At 36.6% G+C, this 8,610-nt stretch overlaps 1 pseudogene; it reads left to right on the top strand.

Moving 5' to 3' along the window:
* The first annotated feature begins 2,362 nt into the window (after window positions 1-2,362).
* LOC102734011 (synaptotagmin-17 pseudogene) overlaps window positions 2,363-8,610 on the top strand; it is a 48,539-nt pseudogene continuing 42,291 nt past the window's right edge.

The following is an 8,610-nucleotide window of genomic DNA, read 5'->3' as shown; positions in this document are numbered from 1 at the left end:
GAACAAACGGGTGAGGGCAGTACAGTGTACGTGCTTTGCAAACAGTTTGCTATTTATTGAAGGTGAGAAGAATTGAGGTAGTTGTCTTTCTCCAACTATATTTAGCTGTGTAGGGGCAGGCAAGGAGAAGGCAGAAAGATGAATTTACCCAGGGTGGCGGCTTTGCTAAGGAAGCATGGCCTTGACAGAGAGGAAGCAAGTTGGAGCTGCATGCAAGGGATGATTATGTTTGACAGTGAGTTTTGAGCTGAACAAGGAGGTTACTGGGGACTTGAGGGGATGAAGGGTAATTATAAAGACTGGAGAAGTGGAAGAGCCAGTGATGCCTTAGAGGAAGCACCTGGGGAAGTGGGCCGGTGGAGGCCAGGGAGTGGGATGCACTGGAGATGAGGGGATGCAGCAAAAGATCTTGACTTTGATCATCAGAATGTGAGCAGCTGTCTGTGGAAGAATGAGAGAAGTGATCGCCAAAGGGGAGTTCAAGAGAGGGAGAGGCATATATTGAACTTGCCCCTTGTTCTGGCTGGAATGAGAACATATTGTTGGGTTTGAAACATCCATCTTGGTTGAACCTCGATGTGGTTTTGGTAATGGCATCCACATAAAGCAAAGCAGCCACACAGAAAGAGAGTAAGTCCCTGAGGCCTTTGACAGATTGAATCTGAACATTGAGTGATCTGGACCACTTGCTCCTACATAGTTGTTTCAGCTACTGTCTGGTGATGCCTGTTCCTCACAGCTCAGTCTGATTCAAATTGCTACACTGTGAGCCTCCTTCTCTCCTTCCCACCATTTTCCCTCTCACTTTTCTTTATCCTCCTCATTCATTTAAATGCCAGAATTAGCTTTCAAAATGTCTCCTTTCATCCTTTAAGACCCAGAATAAGGACTAAGCACTCCATAAAGCACTACCTGGCTCCCTCGGGCGGAAGGAACCACTTCGCCTTCCACGTGTTGATGGGTCTCTGAATTCTGAGTTTTAAATTTTAAATTCTGAATCCATTGTATGAAGTATCGTCTTGTGTAATCATCATGCCTGTCTCAGTGTGGTATTCAGCAGATAGTAAGCTCTCAAATACTCGTTGAATGAATGAATGGCTGATTTGACACCAGCCAAGCCGAATGAACTCACTGTAGATGTCTCTTATAATAAAGGGCAGCTTGAAGAAAGAGCTGCGACCGCTCTCACCAATGGTAGTGGATCAGAAGGGAAATGGACTTTGGCTACAGAGACATAAATCAGAGAGATCTCAGAGAGAGGACTGCTTCAAAAGGACAAAACACAGCACTGAAGTCTGCTTCAGAAGTGTGACATCTGATTCTGTCCCGGGGGAGGCAGAAAAAGCCTGCCTATGATGAAATGCCAATGTAGAACCTGACCAAGGGCATTTCTGAACTTGTAACTATTTCTTAGTGGGGTGGTTTAGTATAAAGGCAACCGTGGCATAGAAATCTCCATGGGATATTATTAAAAGCCAGCTATTAACGGGTGTGCGGAAGTGTTCTCAGACAAGTCAGAGAAGTCAGTGCAGGCTATCCTTCATCTGAGAATACCCAACTTAAAAAGATAAATAGAAAAAATAATGTCACAACAGGAGATGTGCCTCAAGTTTGCACAACATTTTGCCAGAGTAACACTATTTAAATGCTATTTTCTATCTTACTTTTGTGTGTGTGTGTGTGCTGTGGTTTATCCTGGGGTTATAACCACCACTGGTAGATTCCTAGCAAAGTGTGTTCGGGGATCTAATTGGCTAGTTTCCCTCCAGTCCTGCTCAGCAAAATGCTTGTTGCCTGCTCTGCTTGTCCTTAGAAAGGGCTTTGTTTTTGTTTGGTTCTCCAGCATTTTTTCTAAGCTGAGTACTCAATCCTGTTTCTATCCTGTGTCAGCTACACTCTGATAGCTCATTGTTTATTTTATCTTTTTTTTATCTCAAAAGAGGAGATTTTATTTAGCTCCTTTTGAATAAGAAGACAGGTTTTTCTTTGGCATTCAAGCTAAAAACAATTCCCTGCCCCTGCTGGTTAAGGCTATGACACCTCTTTTGAGTCATATCCATCATATTCTTCTCCCCACCAGGGACAATAGGTATAACTCAGCACTTCACACCATTAGTAATACAAGAGTGAACAAATTTCTGCCAGGATACAAAAACCAATCTGGTGTAAACTTTCATAGTTTTAAGCTTTGTATAAGCATTGGAATTAGGGGGATATTCCTTTACTTCAGTTTAGGTCATTATAGCTCCAAGACTCCACTTTTCCTAGAAAACTTGATTCCTGATTACCTGCTGCTCCCGTTTTATCTACATTCAGAGGACTTGTCTAGGTAACTGAAGCTCAATTCCAAAACACCGGCATCATGATATTTCCTCCAACATTTACTGAGTGTCTTCAGGATGTGCAGGATTACTCACGGGAGCTGATTTGGAGCTGGAAGAAGACAATCCTCACCTCTGTCTGGAGGTTTGGAGCTCACTACAGGCACACTGACAGAAAAGAAGAAGTAGGGAAAATTACTGACAAAACATGTAACTTAAATCATAGCATTCCAAAACCTGTGCTGGAAAGGGAGAAATTAATTTTGGTAGTATGGCCTCGTTTCGCAGAATTTGATCTGGATCTTCGAAATAACTGCAAAATTATAAATGCGTATTTCCCATTTCCCATAATATAGGTTCAGCTTTCATTGTATTTTAACAAAGCCTTGTTTTTCTTCTACCTAATCATTTGACACTCCAAAAGCCATTGAGTTGCCAAGAAATGGACTGACAAATCACTAGCAGGCACATTTTATGTCTATCATAAGTTGATGACAGTTTTGTAAAAACAGGTCTGCTTCTTTAAGGGTTTCATTTACAGCAAGCTATGGTGAAATTAATATAAGTTATTCTCAGATATGTAATAAATAAAGGACATGCAAATCATGGAAATGAATACTGATCATTATCAGTATCTTTCTAGAGATTCAATAGAAATAAAACCAACCAACATCCCCCCACTCTTACACACATACATATATATTTTTATCTGTGTAACAAAAGGCCAAAAAGATTTGGGTGAAATTAGAACCTCCCTGGTTGTTTTAGTTTGCTAGGGCTGCAATAACAAAATACCACAGGCCAGGAGGCTTAAACAATACAAATTTATTTTCTCACAGTCCTGAAGGCTGGAAGTCCAAGATCAAGGTGTTGGCAGATTTGGTTTCTCTCTGTGTTCTCACACGACCTTCCCCTTGAATGAGCACATTTCTGATGTCTCTTCTTATAAAGACACCAGTCAGATTAGGGCCCATCCTTATGACTCTTTAAGCCTTTGTACGTTATGATGTGTTGCTATAGCCATGCTGAAGTGAGAAGGTGAATGAATGATGCCTTTGAAACACATGACCTCTTTCTCTAGCAGCCCACAAATGTTTGGCAGAAAAGGAGATTGGTTCTTCATGTCCAGAGTAAGAGGAAAGTTTGTTGTGACTTATTGCTGTAAGACTTGCCTATACAACACCTACCCTAACATTTGTTACCTATTTCTAGCATGCACTTGCTTTCCAAGGGAAGGAACTAGAAAGATAAAAAGAGGCATTTGGCCAAGAAATAGAACTTGTGGAATTTAGTGCATTGTCAAACAGTTGGGTAGCTGTGTGACGGGGAATTGTGGTGCAGTGGGATACAGAAGATGGGAGTATGGTGTGGGGGTGGAATGTGAGGGGAGGGACATCAGGCACACTTGGACCTGAGTCTCAAATCTTCCTGGTTGCATGACCTTAATCAAACTAAGTTTTAGTCTCCATTGTATCACGCTAACATGAGAAATGCTAAATTTCTAGAAAAAATAACAGTATTCTGTATCCAAAAGTAAGCTCATCATTCCACTTAGCTCCATCTTAATAACAATCTGTATTTACTTCCTAAAGTGTTTTACAATCTCCCTTCATTGGCTGTGAATTATAAGCATTTATTGTTTACTCTTTACCAGCATTAAGGAGTCTGTTGGATATAGAAAACAAATAATACATATTTTCTGTTTTCAGTAAACTTGTATATTTTATTGATGGAAAGGATAGGTAAATAGTCCACGTATTACTTGCATTAGACATTTACATATAGTACCTAAATTCAATTCAAATAACTCAATAAATACTGGAGTGTCTACTCTATGCTAGGCCTTATATTAGAAGCTGGGTCACAAAGATGTGGCACTTGGAGAAGAATTATTGACCTTGTTTTTATTGGAAACACTAGCATTGCAAATAAAAAAAAAATCTCAGCTCATGTATGTCAGATAGCTTATTCTCTCTTTATGTCCTAGTCTATAATAGGCTCAAAGTTATAAACATGTAAGTGAGTCATTAATATTATTCTGAGTTTATCTAAAGGTCTTTGGGCATGGAAATAATTCAATTTGACACTTGAATCACTCACATAATCTCACAAATTTGCATCATTTTTATTTCATGGAAATCTTTTAATCATTTCAAAGTCTTTCATAGTGTTAAAATTTTAATGAAATCCCATTGCGTTTTTGGTAATACTCATTTTATATGCATATGCTCCAAAATCAGTCTATGGAGCAGTATAGTAGAAATTAAGGGTGCTCTCAAGTAGTTAGTGCTTTTCTTTCAAATTGCATTTTACAGAAATAATTTGGGCCATAAGAAATATGTTGATAAGTGACTTCTTGGATATAGTGGCTACCATTCATTCATTCATTCATTCAATCACTTAACACCTACTTTTTGAATGCCTACTATTAACTGGAAACTATACTAGGCATCACCTTCTGGGACTGAAAAATAGGCATAGTAGGGTTTTCATGTAAAGTACAATTAACTTTTTTTGCTTTTAAATGACCATTGAATATAATTATTGAAAGATAATATTTAATATTTAGCATAAATTATTCTAATTATGGAATTCATTTAATAAATTTGATATTCTCAAACTTAATCCTTGCTTTTTCCTCCCCTTCAAGCTACACGAAACTGTGGGCCTGTATACCACTGCAGTACCCAATCTTGCCAGTAGATGGCGATATATGGTGAATGACAGCTATGTTGGCATTTCTCAGCCTTCCTTCCAATTTGAATGCCTTCTAACAAGACTACACAATTGCCCCAGAAACAGACTAAAAATTTGAAGTATATTAAACTTATCTGATTGGGTTCATATAGCTTTTTTTACATCTGTAAGATCCATTCTTTTGAAGAGCCTAATGTGAGAAAAGGGGACTAAAGAAATAGATTTCTACTTTTCTATTTCCCAGAATTTTTTATAAAAATAATCAAAGTACATTTAGGCAGAATTAAAATTAAAGCCTCCTGTACAATTTATTTTAAAGGTAAATTGTTTTTGCTTTTGTTTTAACAACACAAATCCATACAAGAAATGAAAAATGTTAGCAGTGGTTAACATAAAAGTCATGTAATTTTGTTTGGTAGAGAAATATGGAATGACATTAATGAAAGAGCTATAAAATACATATTATAAGAGTACAGAGTAGCTATTTGATTATAAATTGATCTTAGAAAGGTTGACCTACTTTTCTCTGCATTTAATGCAACCCCTTGAAGGTATTTTGAACACACACAGCACTTTTAGGAATATGGTTATTTTTTTTCTTTAAAATCTTTAATGCAGTTTTCCTGAAATGCTGTACGTTGAATTTTGTGCTCTTAAAAAAACTCGGTCACAGACAATAGCATATAATTAGGACATGTAAAAGAAAATGAGTAAATTATAGAAAGTAGAGATTACTTGAAAGACAGAATATTATAAAAATACTTATAAATAAGAAACAGTAATAAATTTCCAGTAGGAATGTTATTGAATTGTCTTACTTTTCCCACTGCTGGGAGCATAGGAGTTAGCTACTGGACAAGTTCAAGGAGGATATTAGGCTCTCGTTTGCTCACATTCACAGTTGAAGGGTGTGGAAGGCTGCCTGCTTGCCTCTCAAGAGGTCTCATTGCAATTTAAGACCTGATTTTATCAACATACCAAAAGGATATCCATCTCTCTGAGATGGACTCATTAACCAAACTCCTGAGACAGATGTATAAAAACATACTGCCAATTTATTTCATTCACAATGAGAAGTCCAATTGTCACAGAAACTAGAATACTTGTAATGGATCATACAATTTTCTCTCTGTAGACAGAATTACTGGAGAGGCCAAATTATAATCAGAAGGCTTCTGGGTGATTATGGGTTTTAAGACATTGTTTAAATCAGAGGTAGTCCTAATTTTGGTTCTTTTAAAGTGGCCATGAATTCAGTCTCATGATAACAAGAAACCTGATGATCAGTCAAAATGCAATTATGCTGCTCTTTCATTCTCTACTCAAAACAATATTACCAAATATCAATCAACAGGAAAATGGATAAATAAATTATTATACATTTATACCATAAATTGTTATACACAATGAAAATGAATGAACTAAAGCTACATGTAACCCATGATGTATCTCACAAGGCACAAAAAGTTATATGTATTATGATTTCATTTACATAAAAGAACAGGAAAAACTGTATATATATATATATATATATATGAAATGCATACTTAGAAGTTAGAGCTTACTCTATGGATAAAGTGAATAAAAATAATCATTACAAACATTAGGAGAGTAGATACCTCCAGGGAGAAGGAGTCTATAGAAGGGATGTATATGTTGGCAAAGCTCTTTTTTCCTTTTTACTGAGAGGAGTTATATGGATATTTGATAAACTGTACATTTTTATTTTATATTATTTTCTGTATGTATTAGATTGAGCCATATAAACTTGCTGATATTTGATAATTTTTGAAATACAAAATAGCAATTTCATATTATTTGATGTATTAAGTTATGCTTCATTAATTAAAAATTTTATTACTTAATCTAGCATCTGTATCTATATACATGGTTAGGTAAATAAATATTAATAGATATTTATATATGCATGAGTTTATTGTATACACATATATTTCCTTGCTCTGTCAGTTGAGAGAGCCTAGAAGCAATGAGACTCCAGTAACAATGAGCATACCTAACATGATGATCTTGGCCTCTATTACTATTCTGCAATAAAAGGACCAGGGCTCCTCAGAGAAACTGCTGCTTATAGGACCATAACAAGAAATATACAAGATGAGTCTGGAGTATCTTGTATTGCCAGAATGTAAGGAAATGAACACACACAGTAGGGTAGCTCAAAGGGACCTAATGGCCAAAACTGAAATAATAAATCAATAAAGTAGTATTGGTAGTATTGGCTGATAACCCCTTTTATAAACTATTCATGATCCATGCTGATACAAATTAATAATTAGATGAATAAATAAATAGGAGAGAATGATTATGTGAATAAATAAATGAGGGAGAATAGACAAATATCACACATAGAAGAATTACAAATAATTTATGCAGATACTCCACTCTCAAGGAGGAAAAGCATAACTCCTCATTCCTTAAGTGCCTCACACAAATGTTTTAAGACATTGTTTAAATCAGAGGTAGTCCTAATTCTCGTTCTTTTATAACAGCAATGAATTTGATCCTTCAGCCTAGTTGGAGAACAAGGTCTGCTTCAATAGTGATACATCAGTGGATAGTATGAACACTTGACATAATGTGATGAGAATGGGACTCGGCCCTGTATGCTTCCTCCCCAAACTCAGAAGCCCAGTTTAATTATAAGAAAAAAACGTCAGATAAATCCCAATTGAGGGATACTTTATAAAACACCATTTTAATACCACTCAAAGCTCTCAAGGTCATAAAAAAACATGAAAATTCTGACAAACCATCACAGACCAGAGGGGCCTAAGAAGAGATGATGACTAACTAGGATGTGATGTCCTGAATGAGACCCTGGAACAGGGAAAGGATTAGGAAAACACTAATGCAATCTGAATAAAGTATGGGCTTATTAGCTACTTATAATGTATTAATAGTGGTTTACTGAGTGTGACGAATGTATCATACTACTGTTGGTGTTTTAATGAAGGAGTCTGGGTGTGCAGTTTATATGAACTCTCTACATTATCTTTGCAATTTTTCTGTGGATCTAAAACTGTTCTAAAATAAAAGTTAATTAAAACAGGGGCACCTGGGTGGCTCAGTTGGTTAAGCACCCAACCCCTGATTTTGGCTCAGGTCATGATCTCAGGGTCATGAGATCGAGCCCCACATCTGCGCTCAGCTGGGAGTCTGCTTGTCCCTCTCCCTCTGCTCCTCCCCCTGCTCACCCAAATACATGGGTACCAAGATACCTACCGAAAAAATGTAAACTCTTTCCTCCCTTAAACTGCACTGTTGAAAAGTTTCACAAAAATATTAATTTTACTCAAGCAAAGTACTATTTTATATTCACAGATTTCTTTCCAAAATGCTTCCCATTCTTAAGACAAGGACTAGCTTCAATACTTATAACAGTCAGAAATAGAATTCCATTACATAACTGCATAATATGGAAATTTAGAATGAAGATAGCATACATTTCAGATCTGAATGATATCCAAGTGTAAATGCCTCATATTTATGCTGTATGTGACATACTCTTTCACAGAGAATTCTGTGCAACTGAACTGGTCAGCAATAGATGCATTTAAAACTGATGCGCTTA

The sequence above is a fragment of the Leptonychotes weddellii genome, chromosome 2 (assembly GCF_054177405.1).
Source record: "Leptonychotes weddellii isolate Sample4059 chromosome 2, ASM5417740v2, whole genome shotgun sequence".
NCBI lineage: Eukaryota > Metazoa > Chordata > Mammalia > Carnivora > Phocidae > Leptonychotes > Leptonychotes weddellii.
This window is presented reverse-complemented; position numbering and strand designations above follow the sequence as displayed.